This window comes from Triturus cristatus, chromosome 1_2 (genome assembly GCF_964204655.1).
Source record: "Triturus cristatus chromosome 1_2, aTriCri1.1, whole genome shotgun sequence".
Classification (NCBI taxonomy): domain Eukaryota; kingdom Metazoa; phylum Chordata; class Amphibia; order Caudata; family Salamandridae; genus Triturus; species Triturus cristatus.
The window spans coordinates 1,089,136,639-1,089,151,639 of record NC_140580.1 but is presented as its reverse complement, the minus strand read 5'-3'; positions in this window follow the sequence as shown (position 1 = coordinate 1,089,151,639).

Genomic DNA, 15,001 nt, shown 5'->3' with positions numbered 1-15,001 from the left:
CAAAGACTTCAAGTTATTCTGCCTTCAACACTGGAGACTGTGTGTTGTGTGCTGCAACAGAAGAAAAAGCAACCCAGCGTTGTCTATGACGCCGCTGCCAACTCAGTGTCCTGAAGCCACCACAGAGGTCACTGCCGCAATGCCGCACTGCAACCCTGGTCGCACAGACGACACCTGCTGATGCCGCCACCGAGCCACTGCTTGAACCGCAACCTGTGGACCTGCACTCCGCCTCGCTTCACATCGTCGCCCCAAAGACGCCGCTTCTCGCCAACATCAACGACGCTGCTTGCCCTGTGGTTCGAGGGCGCCGCTTGTAAGTTACACGATGCAACGCCCTCATCCCGCACTGCAGCCTTGTCCTACCGACGCCGGCGCCATCGACTCTAGTACGTTAGCCGACAACAGTGCTTCAGCAACAACGACGGCGCTGCTTGCACCATGACCTGCCTGCACTGCGACGAGCACCGCATCACTTCGCACCGCAGCCTTTCTCTTACCAACGCCGCTGGACGACCGTCACCGAACCGCTGCCTACACCGCACACCGCACCGCTGGACTTTGCACCGTAGCAGCTGACGCCTGCTGACTTTCCTAACTTCAACCACGAGGAGTTTGATCTGCATCGTGTGTCACTTCAAGGGCCTGACGACTCCTGCACCGACATCCGGAACCTACGCCTGTGGACGCTGTGCTTTCGGAGCTCAACGCGAGGTCGCCGACCCCCTGCATTTCTAAAGGTACAGCTTTGCGGGTCTACCCGACACAAAAGATGGCCCACAACGCAGCGGTCAGCCAGAACTGATTAGGATTTGTTGTTCACGACGCCCTGATAGCCCCACATGGAGCTATTGACTTCAAGGAACTTTAGTTCAAGTTTATTTCGATAACTAAAGATTTCTAAGTACTGTCTTGTGGATTTTTATTATTTTTGGTCTTGTCTTCAGTATATAAAAATATTGGATATTTTTCTAAACTGGTGTATTGTCCTTTTGTGGTGCTTACAGTGTGTTACTGTTGGTTATGTGCAAATGCTTTACACACTGCCTCTAAGATAAGCCTGACTGCTCGTGCCAAGCTACCAAGGGGGTGAGCAGGGGTTATTTTAGGAGCGTAACTCCCTTATCCTGACTACTAGGAAGGGTCCCTACTTGGACAAAGGTGCATACCCTTTCCAACTAGAGACCCCTATTTCTAACAGGTGGTCACAGAGCTCTTCTTTTCTCCGGTCTTGTTGTTTTTGCCATCCTCCAAAGCTCTGTTCTTTCCCTTTCCCATTAGTAGATTTGAGTTGGCTTCTGGCTTTGTGCACTCTCTTTAATGAGCATCAATGGGTTAGTTCCTTGAAGTCCCTTCTGGGAGTGTTGTTCGGGGTGGAATTCCAGATGGGTTTTTTCTGATAGACTTGGTCATTATGGACTTGTGGGCGGTCCTGTTTCTCTCTTTATATCTTTTAGTGGGCAGGAAAGAAACACCATCTCTCACTATGGTGAGTACTTGAATGCTGGCCTAGATTAATTAGGTCTGTCATGGTTGAAGTATAATTTAGTTTACCTAATGGTCAGACGCACCCATCAATATGATAAAGGGGTTGAGCCCCTTTAACATTTGAGAGGTATGGAACACCAAATGGCAACTGAGAATTAAAAATGTCTTTATTAATAATGAAGCGAAAGGGTGAGAGGTAGGTGTGGAACACACTGGATTGAATATCAGAAAATCCTGGATTCAGAGATTCTTACTTTGACTCATAGAAAGATATACTCCAAACATCTTAGAGATAATTTCTGAGTGCATTAATCTTGTATGAGTGTGTTGAAGGAGCCAATATGGAGAGTTACATGGATACCATTGAGAGCAAATAAAAGAAATAATAATGTTTATTGTTTAGTTAAGGAAATGTTTTTTGTACTCATTGGCCATTGTCTAAATGTTCATTTTATTATTTTTAGATTGCCTCCATATATTATGTGCTAATAAAACTAATTAAAGGTCAAAATAATTTATTGTCCTAAAGAAGGTGGACAGGATAAGATCATCTCACCAAAATGCGTTGATGGCCTAGATTTCACAATCTACCTGCACTGAATTCTTTCAAAAGCTCCTGTGCACCAGCAGTGGTGTTATCAGCCTCCATCATGCCTTCCTCCTACCTCCAGACATAACAACATGGAGTTGCATGTACGCACCACCTCTGCTGCGCATGTCAGACTACTCATTTGTTTTTTTATGTGCCCTCAGACATAGAGTGAGACTGTCATATTGAGAAAATAGACAGTGTTCAAAATATAACGTGGACTTTACTAACTCCTAAAAGTCCTCTCCATAGAACAGCGGGCAATGAGCACAGAGTATCCTCCAGAAAGAGCTTTACAGAAGGTATTTTATTTTTGTAATTGATACTTCCAACTACAGATTCCTCACCTTTGTGAATTGGTACCAGAGCAATTCCCCCTTATTGGAGGTTGTCATGATCAGTGGACTCAGCACCAGAAAGTCCTGAAGGATCTTGGGTTTAGAATGACCCTCCCTGTGGATCATTACCATATTGTCTGGTGAAAGTATGGATGGATGCCCATGTGACTGGCTGGCAGATATCCAGAACAGTGACACCATGAGCCAGGACTGTATTCTTAGCCTTTGTCCTGGTGTAATGAGCTACAAGGATCTAAGGAGGATCTATTTGGACCATGGCATTAGAAATTTGTTGCAAACTACAATCTACTGTGATAAGGTCCATTTTTAACTGCCTTTCCTATCCTCAAAACAGTAAATCCAATGAAGAGCTGATCATCCACCCAGTACTCCTTGGCCCTTTCCATCACTATAGGTCCAACTGGTGTAGTCTCTCCACCTCCTTAGAGGGATGTAGAGGGGAGAAGAATGCAGAGAGTGTTATTGATTTGCCTCACAGTAAAGAGCGAGACTAGTTTTCAGACTTATTGGGGAAAAAAGTAGGCTTCAAGTGTGTCAACCCCTGTAGCTCACTGACACATCATACAGAAGTGTTTGCTATAAAACGGTAAACAGACATAATATCGAATAAAAAATATTGCCGGGACAGAATATCGAGTTTTTAATATAGAATGGACAGAATATCGAATTGCCAAAATATAGTGGTGAAGAATATCGAAAATCAGGTAAGAAATATCGATTTAAATAATATAGAAGTAAGTAATATCGACAGTCATAATATAGTTGTTAAAAATATCGAATTTTGTTATAGTGTTTTAAGTGTTAGTATATGTGTTAAAAGTATGTATTAATTTTGGAATGTATGTTTGAATATCTTTAAAGTAATGAATTTTATGTTATTTAATTTTTGTGTAATTTAATTCCGTAGCGGGTTGTGGGTTTATAGGGGATTAAGGTGGGAAGTAATTTAATTATAGTACATTAAATAATAATTTTGAGGAATTATTAAGTATTTTTCATTTAAATTTGCGTTTTACTTCTGTAGCGGGTTGTGGGTTTATAGGGGAATAGGGTGGGAAGTAATTTAGTTGTTATTAGGTAATTATTAATTGGTATTGAAAATTAATTGGTTGTTGATTAATTATTAATTGGTAAATAATTTGTATTAATTGGTAATTAATTTGTATTAATTGTTTAATTGATAATTATGTTAATTGTATTCATTTATTATTTGTAGCGGGTTGTGGGTTTATAGGGGAATATGGTGGGAATTTAATTGGAAATAATTAATTATTGAAATAATTTTTGTATATTGCTAATTAATTCATTCTTTTTTTTTTTTTTTTTTTTTTTTTTTTTAAAGAAACCTTTATTTTACAATAAAATACATACAAGGGCCTACAACCACCAAGGCCGGCCGCTACAGAGCCCGAGGGCCCGCAATGCAACGCCACACATTCCAATGAGCACATGCAACAGGCCGTGGCAATTAATTCATTCTTAATTAACTATTAATTGGTATTAATTGTATTGATTAATTTTTGGTATTGAAAATTAATTGGTTGTTAATTAATTATTAACAGGTAATTAATAAAAAAAATGGTATTTATAATTAATTAATTATTAAATATTGTGTGATTGGTAATTAATTTTAATACTTTTTTGGTATTAATAATTTATTTATTTTTAATAAAATATTAAATTATTATTTTCCCTACTATTGCACTCACTGGAGTGGGAATAGTAATTTTTACCCCTACGCTATCCAACGCTTTCCCTACTATTGCACTCACTGGAGTGGGAATAATAATTTTTACCCCTACGGTGTCCAACGCTTACCCTACAGTTGCACTCACTGGAGTGGGAATAGAAAATTTTACCCTCCCGCTATCCAACGCTTTCCCTACTGTTGCACTCTCTGGAGTGGGAATAGTAATTTTTACCCCTACGCTATCCAACGCTTTCCCTACTGTTGCACTCTTTGGAGTGGGAATAGTAATTTTTACCCCTACGCCATCTGACGTTTTCCCTACTGTTGCACTCACTAGAGTGGGAATAGTAAATGTTGCCCTCCCGCTATCCAACGCTTTCCCTACTGTTGTACTCTCTGGAGTGGGAATAGTAATTTTTACCCCTACTCTATCCAACGCTTTCCCTACTGTTACAGTCTCTGGAGTGGGAATAGTAATTTTTACCCCTACTCTATCCAATGCTTTCCTTACTGTTGTACTCTTTGGAGTGGGAATAGTAATTTTTACCCCTACGCTATCCAACGCTTTCCCTACTGTTGCACTCACTGGAGTGGGAATAGTAAATTTTACCCTCCCGCTATCCAACGCTTTCCCTACTGTTGCACTCTCTGGAGTGTGAATATTAATTTTTACCCCTACGCTATCCAATGCTTTCCCTATTATTGCACTGTCTGGAGTGGGAATACTAATTTTTACCCTCCCGCTATCCAACGCTTTCCCTACTGTTGCACTCTCTGGAGTGGGAATAGTAATTTTTACCCTCCCGCTATCCAACGCTTTCCCTACTATTGCACTTACTGGAGTGGTAATAGTACATTTTACCCGCCCGCTATCCTACGCAAAAAATATTGCATATTTTTAATTAATATTACGTTAATATATATGTATTATTTTTTTTACTTACATTAATCATTTATTAATTTTAAAGTTATTTAAGTATTTTTAAGTATGTTTCAGTTAATTATATGTTTTATTTCATTAATTTTACATTAATTTTAAGACATTTAAAAAATTCGATATTTTGACTAACTATATTTTTTACAACGATATTTTGGATTCTATATTTTTGTACTTACCTGTTTGGAGATAGGGCTTCGATATTTTGGCATTCTATATTTTTACTTCGATATTTTGGCAATTCGATATTCTCCTTCTTGATATTTCGTCAGTGATCCCTATAAAACAGACAGTCTTAAAAGTTTGGAAAGTTAAGGTACAGCTATACAAAGGCCTGAAAGAAGCACTAGTCAAAAAGCTGAGAACTAAATTCACTTCAGTATAATGAAGGGAGTACGGAAAAATGTATGTGAAAGGCCATCTAAAAATGCATTGTAGCAGGTGATTTGATGAAGAGGACTGATCAGGCAAACAAAGGCTGAAGGGGCTGTCAGGTAACCTTTAGTAGTGCCTACAGCAAAGCTTTGTCAGCCCAATTGTAATACAAACAAAAAAGACATCAGACACCTTAGATTGCAGAGGCGTAGCTGTGTTTCCACACACCAGTCTGCAAACTTGGACAAATAGCCTGAGTAGATTTACTTTGTAGTAATTCTGCGTGCAAGCATCTCTGGTGTAAGATCAGAATCTCTTAGCTGGTTCTACTCAATCTCTGTGCATGCAGATGTAGATTGTGGGGGTTCAGTTGTACTACTCTGCCCTACTGCTGGGATAGAAGATCCTCCTGCTGAAGATGGAAGATGCTAAGGCTCAGCATTTCAGAGTATCGGACTCTCCTGGACCAGTGTAGGGCCAGCAGAATCCACTGCATTTGGACTCACATTTCTTTTTTCAGGGCCTGTGGGATCAGGGGCAGAGATGGAAATGGAAATAGGAGGCCAAAATCCTATTGAAAGTAGAATGTCTCCCTAGAGACCCTTGAGGAGGAAAGTCTAGAGTGTATAAAGCGGGATATTGAATGTTTTCATGTGTCAAAAAGATTTACAGAGAGTCCTTCCAACCGGACAAAGATACCTTGTACCACTTTTGGATGCAGATGCCACTCATGATCTCCAAAATGGCACCTGCTGAGCTCATCTATCCTGGATTCACTGTAAGGGAGACCTTATGGAAGTCCAACCACCACAGTCTTGGAGCTCCAGACAATGGGCACAGGGCCCCATTCTGATTTTCTTATTTCAGTACCATGTGGTGGACATGTTGTCCCTAACCACATGGATTGGCCTGCCCTTGATGGAAGGAAGAAGTGCCTTGAGGACTAGGTGGATGGTGTGTAGCTCCAGAACACCAATGGAATGGTGATGGTGCTCTATGGGAGACTAGGGGCCTGTGATCTTCACAACATTCAGGGACAACCACGAATTAAAATGGACAACTCTGTCATCACTGCTACCACTGAGGAGGAGTGGAGAACTATATTGCACATGTCAGGTTGGTGGCAGCCTCATTGGAGACTGGAATCTTATCTGTGAGACATTCCTCAATGCTGGGCCAATTAGAGCTGAAGATTTCGTTGAATGGTCCACATTCTACCAGACAGCATGTGGCACCTGTAAGATACGAATATGTGACGTTACAACGCGATCAAAATGATCGCGGAATGTTACATCGCAGTTTTTACAACGCAAGTTGTTACCACGACTTGTGCTGGAGGGTGCTGGACTTAGGAATAGTATGATTTACTATTCCAACACCAGTCTACGTACAGTAGGGAAGGTGTTGGAATAGTAAATCATACTATTCCTTAGCTTAGAGCGCCAGCCAGCACAAGTCATTGTAATGACTTGCGTTGTAATACCCGCGATGTAAAGGCATTGCGATGCAATGCCCGCGTGGTAATGGATGTTTCCCATAAGATACACAACACTGGGAGACAAAGCAGTCTCTGAACCTTCAAGCCTGCAACATTTTCTCTTGCCTGAAATGTCAAAATCATAGCCCAAATGACCTCGACTTTCTCCATCAGAGAGAATGTCCTCATGGCAATCATATCCAGACTGGGCTTATTGATGTAAAATCTCAGAGTATACAATAACTACACCATTGGCTAAAGGTGGTCTGAGACTAGTTGAGGCGAGCCTAGCTTCACCAGCCAATCATCGGGGTAGGAGAATACTGATCCATAGCTTGCAATGATAGACCGCCACCACTCACATGACCTTTGTAAAAGCTGAGGGGCCGATGTCAGGCCAAAGGGCATGACATGTAGGAAGGTGAATTGAAAGTGGTCTGATCCCAGTACAAATCAGAGATACATTCTAGGGTCGTGCAGGATAGGCATACAACAAACCCCTATTCATGTACAAATTCATAATAATGATCAAATAGATTGCATTCGCAAGTTTCAGCTATGGAAACAATTTATCATAATTTCTAAACAGCAACGTATAGGCCATTAGTGAAGTTATACTCAAACACCCATGATGGCTGCTGCTTCAGACTATGTACGATAATATAGCTGCTGGGTAATGTAGTTTTTTCTTGGGACGCTGTCTCATACTCCATGCTCACAATGCCTTGGCCCACATGGCGCTCTGTACGGACCACTAACACATTCTTCCCTGGCAAAGACTTACAATGAGTGAGATTGTAGTATTGCTTCCGTGCACTCTCCAAGTTCCATGCAGGAAGCAATGCCTCCACCCTTGTTTCCTGACACACAATGCAGTCGTCTAGGTCCTCTAGAACTTCTCCACCGTGACGAACGACTTCAAGACTCTGAAGTCTAAAATAGGCCTTAGGGCCCCATCCTTCCTGGGGATGAAGAAGCACTTGGAGTAGCAACTCATACCCCTCTCTGGAGTATAATTCAGATTGTTCCTTTAGTAAGCAAAGTGATCAAATCTTGGGAAAAAGTAGCTGTACAGTACACTGAAATCTGAGAAAAATCTGGAGGAACTTGTTGAGGGGTACTCAAGATAGCATAAACTTGTCAAACCATCGAAAAGATCCATTGGTCTAAATAGTGTGCCAGTGGGATCAACAGCCTTGGTTCGACCCCCTACAGGCTCGCAGTGGCTAATGGAGAGGAAACTGAAAAGACTAGGTTGCAGTGGCACTGGGGGAGGAGGACGAGGACTGCTGCTGCTGTTGATGACCTCTTGGAGAAGCACAGCCTGTCTCTAGAACCACAAAGAGGCTGAAAGAGATGCGGACGCTACCTCTGATGATTGACCAGGCCCCACAAATGTTCTTGGAACATCTAGAACATCGAATATTGCTGGTAGAATTGGTGGGCAGGTGAAAGCAATCACAAGGTGTACACTGCAGCTCCATCATCCTTAATGCATTGTAGAGCAAAATCTTCTTTCTTGCCAAACAACTGAACCCCATCAGAGGTCATGTTCATGAGTGAGGCTTGGATGTCACCTGAAAACCCAATGGCATGCATCCAAATGTCACTTCTAATATCAACCCTGGTGCCCAAAACTGGGCAATACAATATGTGGTATCCAGGCTGGACCTCAAAATACCTTTCATCGTATCCTCGCCATCCTCCACCGTCTGTGCAAAGGAATTTCAGAAGTCTTCAGACAAAACCTCCCAGAGGGCATGAGTGTGTTGACCCAAGAGGCAAATCACATTAAAAGATCAGAGTTCTATGCAAGCTGATCAGAGGGCTTTGTTGACATACAGTCTATTTTCTTCAATTCTCTCTCCAGTAGAACAGTAGGAAAATAATTTGTATTGAATTTGCTCGTAAAGGCCTGAACTATAAGACTCTTTGAAGCAGGATGCTATGTTAATAAAGTTAGATCACTAAAGGTAAGTCTTTGCTGTTTAGCAATTGAGTGACTTGGTGACAGAGTCAAACCAGGCATGTACCACACTGCCATGGGGACTCGGTCAGGGGTTCTTTCAGTGGCAATAAGAGGTCTGAATTAGAGGGAACGGGTATAGTTTCAGTCAGAAAGTGGACCCTACACTCCACTGTAGGATGATGAAAATCTAGCACCTCTGTGGCTTCTGCAGACCAGCTTTTCTAAAGAAGCTGTCTCTTCTGTGAAGCAGGCTCAGGGCCTTGAAGAACACCCTAATCGGAGCCAAAGAGGGTTTCCATTCGTATTGTCTGTAAAGCAAGGGAACTGGAGAGTGTGCCCGAGTTGAAACCCATTTCGGATCTGCAATCAGATTCAGAGCCAGCCGCTGCAGTTAAGAGCGGTGAGGCAGTGCGGCCAGGTGAGGGGGGATTTTGAGAGACGGCCCGAGGAAAATGTATTTATTTATTTAATTTTCCCTCATGGTCGTCTCTCGAAATCCCCCCTCACCTGGCGCCACCACCTAACCGCTCTTACCTGCAGCGGCCGCGGCTGTTCAGAGCAGAATCTGGTATCTTCACTAGGCCTGGACAGAACTCGTGGAATTTTACTCAGTGGAATCATGCGGAGTCACATAAAAACTGTGCGAGATTCCATGGAATTCCGCCTATGGGGATAAAATGCACTTCGCACTGCTCACTGCTCACGCTCCGATTTTAGTGCCAGTTGCACATTCTACGCTGATAATACAGCACAAATGGCACCAGGGCCGGCTCTAGGGCGGTGTGAACGGTGCCACCGCACCGGGTGCTGGCTTCCTGGGGGTGCCGTGTTTGTAAGTTTATTATGTTTTTAAAGCACCTGCTGCCACTTTCCTTTCCTCTGGCAATTACCAGACCTCACAAAAATGTCAAGTTAACTCCTGTGATTAATGTTCTTCCTGGAGAGGGATTGGAGTTTTGTATAGTTGATGTTTTGACTTATGTGAAGGTAGTGCAGAGGGTTAATATGCCTGCTGCAGAGAACGTATACCATGTAGATTCCAGAGTGCATATAATGTAAATAGATCAGCAGGTTACTGCTTTTAAAAGAGACATCCTTTTGTTACTTGCAATTTATAATTTAAATCCTAATATAGAACAGTGAGGTATTAACTTTCATCATAGAGCTGCATTCACACTGCAAAGTATACATTGGAGCATAGACTAATTTTTCAAACAGGGTTCATTTGGGTAGAAATCGATTCTTATTTTTAAAGAAATCTCCCAACTATGCTGCTTCTTTTTCGACTCTGAGTTTGTGCTTCTCCACACCAAGCACTCCTAAACTATACCGCCTACCAGTATGGAAGACATGTGACTCCTACATTTTTAGTCCTTTGGCTTATGTAACATTTCCTCTAAGCTGATTTACACACATATGTTTGATTGTCTCTGTGTAATGTGTGTGTGAGGCAAAGTGCTCTGACATCCTTTACTGGTATGAGTGGCGCAATATAACGAATTCAATGCATCTGAGAGAAAGTGTTATTGAGACTTGGTCACTGTTAAAGGGTGCTAGAGGATCGGTGATGGTCATTGGAGGGGCACCAGCTAACATTATCGCACTGGGCACCACCAGCACTAAAGCCGGCCCTGAATGGCACCACACTATTGTTGAGTTGATTTTGCTGTCGTTCTAGTAGAAAGTCTGCCCGGGAAGCAGCAGGCCTCTGACCACGGCCACTTTGAACCGCCCGTGTTCATAAAATGTCCACGGAAACAAGACGATTGATAGCTATTGCACTCACTGTAGGAAAAATTTGTATATTAAGACATTGGAGAACACCACAATGTCCTACACATGATGAATGGCTTATTGAAATGTATAAAATAGCATCATATGAAAAACTAATTTATACATTGCAGGACAATGTTGGAACTTTCATCCAAATTTGGAACCCCTTTCTAGCTAATACATGTTCTATTTCTGGTAATATTTCAGATTTTTCTTCTAGTTAAGAACTACAATAAGTGAATTACTTCTGTTTTCATTTCCTTATTAATTCATTACCATCATTATTTATATTCATGGTGTTGATGTTATCATTAGGACTGTTGATGCTGTAGCCAGTAACACGGTTATTTGAATTAGGACTTACTGTTCGCCTATTGGAAATTGTTGAGTTAGTGGGAATATCTTCACTTGAAATAATATATTTGTATGATATTATCGCTACTATCTTCCAACTATCTATAATACATGGTTTACTACCTCCTGTATACTATCTTGATCATCTCCTCCCTAGTCCACCTTTCCTATTTCATCCTTTCCAGGTTTTATGAGTACCTCAACTATTGTATCTTTTGATATCTGTATTATCCTTTTTATATTTAAAAATCTGAGAAGGTAACATTTCATAGTAATTTATTGTGTGGCCATAATTTGATTTGTTTATACTCACTTTTTTTATGTATTGTTTATAAACTGACATGTACTTCTCAATAAACATATACCAAAAAAATAAAATAAAATAAAAGTGTCCACGGAAGTATCCTAGTGACCGGAAATCACACTAGGGGATGCCGAATCTCAATCTCCAGATTGCATTTGGAAGCCTCTCTTTGTTCCCGCTGTCATCGTGTTGCCCGAACAAGAAAAAGGAAATTGCCTTGCGGGGATTGGGAGATTTTGGCAGAAACTCCACTTTACAAAAGTAACGCAGCGTTACCAAAATTCTCCAATCCCGTTTGCGAAATTAAAGTTCCGCCAGGGCCCAATCTTCACGTGTAGAACCGGAGGCAATGCCGATGGAGGAAGATGCCACCTGCTGGCACGAAGGACTAATGCCAGAGTTTTCAGGTGCAGCCTGCAGTTAGAGGTATCCAGGCAAGCCAGAGCATGTGGCATTTTGACGTCACACATCTCACAAGCTTAAGGAGGACAAATCTGGTTACAAAGCGAAAGTTGAATGAACATGACAGGGAAGGAAACATTCAGTGCACATGAGGGGAAGTGATGATGGGTTCATGTGTGGGTAGAGGGGAAGAGGAAAGCGCATATGTGCATTTCGGGATAAGTGGCTAAGGAAAGTCGAGTGCATCCAAGGGTAATTGCAGGTTAAGGGCATTGCTGGGGATGGACAGCATCCAAGCGTTCTCTCCATTTTTATCAACCCCATACTGCTCCAGTATGTTAATGTCCTGCCGCGCGCTGCTTCACATTACACACATAAAAATGTGGCATCCTGCAGCTGGCTGGGCCGGTCCAGCAATGCTGCTGGAATGCATGTTTGCGGTTTGAGAGGCTGCTTATAGCCCAGAGATGCCAGCCGGTGGTCTGCCCCTTCCATGGAAGGAGCCTGGTGAGGAGGGTGAGGACGTGGCCTGCTGACACCCATACCTGCGCTGCCTGCAGAATGACACCCTATCCGAGCCTCCTCTCCCTCCCGGATGGGCGGAGAGAGAGTGACAGCTCTGGAAGCAGCTGAATGATTCAATAAAGGCAAATTGTGTCAGAGAGGAAATGTGATCCGCACAGAATGTACACTGTACAGTAAGAGGACCTCACAGTCCGCAGCCTCAGAAGATGCGGCGCCGCTCCGCTGCCAGGAGCGTAGCTAGGATGCCACGGGTCCTGGGGCAAAGCAGCGGAAATGACCCCTGTGACTGCTGTTGGGGTAATAAAACAGAGCAAGTATCAAGGTTCAGTGGACCCCGGTGCCACGGCACCTGCTGCTCCAATGGGAGCCACGCCCCTATCTGCGTTTCTTCTGCTGCCGCTTTGATATGGCTACTGGAGATGAAACTCACTTTTTAATGTCCTGCTCTAAACACTGACCGCAGAGCCCCCCCGTGGGTTGTAAACCTGTGTATAGTGGATCCATCCCCAACATTTTGACAGATTTATTCATTTTTGTAGGTTCTTAAAAATCCCCTTGAGGAGGCTTTGAAACCTGAGGAAATCTAGAAAGTCGAGCGTATTTCTTTCTTTCCTGGTCGCGCTCTTGCTCCTTCTCGTTTGTATTTCTCCTTTCCTTCCTTCATTTCACATTTACTGTTTGTCGCATCTTTCTGTCCTTTTCCTCAACCCACTTGTCACTTCTTCTCACCTCAATGTTCTCGTTGGACACCTTTTCTGTTTTTTAAACGTTTGTTTTGTATTTTTATCCTGACATCAGTTTCTCACCCACCACCAGCCCTGGCTGCACCGAGCAGTCCGATTAGCAGAATGAGGCAATAATGACAACACTGCAGAGACAAGCGTGAAACCAAGAAAGAGATGAACAGAAACAAGTGAAACATCTGGTCTAGGGCACACTAAGGAAAAGGGGAAAGAGAAAACTGCTCTAGGCCATTGAAGCGTGCATCCACGGCGTCCCTGAAGCTGGGAAGATAGGGCCAGGTTTACTAACAATTTGTGTCATGGTTCCACCACTTTTGAGGCACATCCATGACGTAAAATGCTAGTACATATTTACAGTCATGCAAAGAGTGATTTGCTCCATCATGCGTGGCTTTGTAAAAAGAAATGTAACGCAATGCAGCGGCTTGCACAGCATTAATTCACATTTCATTCTGAGAGGTGGAACATGGGTGGAACATGGGCGTTCCCATGCATCCGCCCACGGATTTCATGCATTCCAAGATTTACAAAGGTTTGTAAAGCAGAGATTACGTGAAAGCGCTATGCCTCCCCGAGGATGGCGTAACAAGGAGAAAAGTCTTTTTATCCCCTCATTATTTCCTCTTTCTACAAGTGCTGCAATCTACAGCACACATGGAAAGAGGAAAATGCCTCTTGAGATTGTTTTTGTGCAGGAAGGTGTCCTTTGCTGCACAAAAACAATTCTCCCTGTAACACAGGCACTCTTGCATGGACGCCTGCGTTGGTGTTAGGCTGCCTGAAGTGCGCCAGTGCAAGGAGGGACAGGAATGTGCGGTATGATGTTAAATATGGTGCATTCCTACCCTTCCTCTTTCATGCACCGCAGCGCGGTGGCTTGCTGCGTTGCACTGCGTGAAAGTATGTTAAATATGCCCCATAGGTTTTAGTGTTCGTGACCAAGAGTCATGAAAACGCTACTCAAAGTACGTTTCTAGGGCAGCTGTTGGTCTAGCATCAATATGTGACTTAACAGTCACATGTTGTTCATGGCTTCCCATAGTCGTGTAGAAGGGCCTTCCTCCTCACCGTATAACCCATAGAGATGGGAGAGCCAATAAATTTACACTAAGAGCCGAGCCAGGGTTCTGATTTACTCAGGGCTCGAGTCGGGGTACCACGCGGGTGGACGGCGTCCCCCCACTTATTTTACCGGGTGGACGCCGTCCCCCCTGCGCAAAAGCTGGCCGCATTGAGGGCTTCACGAGGAAAACATAATCCCAGCACACCACCAAATAAAGCATGAGAGGAAACGGCGCGCGCTCACAAGGGGCCCGGGTTTGGAATAGGAAGGAAGTGTGATGACAATGCCGAGGTTTGCTGGTGGCAGCTTGCCCCCTTCACCTTTCGTGACGACACTTCCTGCCGTGACGTCACTTCCGGAGACACCACCTAACTTGGAGCGTCCCCCCACTTCTTTTTTTAGGACTTGTGCCCTGGATTTACTCTAATAGCAGAACCCGTAGAGATGGACGAGCAATAAATTAACATGAACAGCCGAGCCAGGGTACTGACTTACTCGAATAGCAGTGTCGAACTGAGCTAGTGGTTGCCGGTAGGAGGATCTGGCACTCTGTTTTGGGGACGGGCACTTATTTTTTCACATCAGACATTTACGAGAGCAACAGAGGGAAAACACACAAAACAGGAGGAAGGAGAAAGAGAAAATGTAAAAAGATTCACAAAGTGAGAAAGCAGTAATCTGCACGAGTGAGATAAACGGGCAGGGAGTGTCTGGTTGTAGATTAAAGAGGCATGAGGTGGATTTACAACCAGGCAGTCTTATGTTTGTCATGCTGACATTCAATTGCACCGGCCATGGACTTCTGAGCAGAGCTCCAGCACTCATTCTTTCACAAGTTAAGCATTGTCTAAGAACCGGGGCGCACCGTGAAAATCATTTCCCTTCCCCTTCTTGAACAGTATTTATGCCCGCACTGTGTTGACGTAAAAAAGTAACGATTCAGAAAAGAAAGA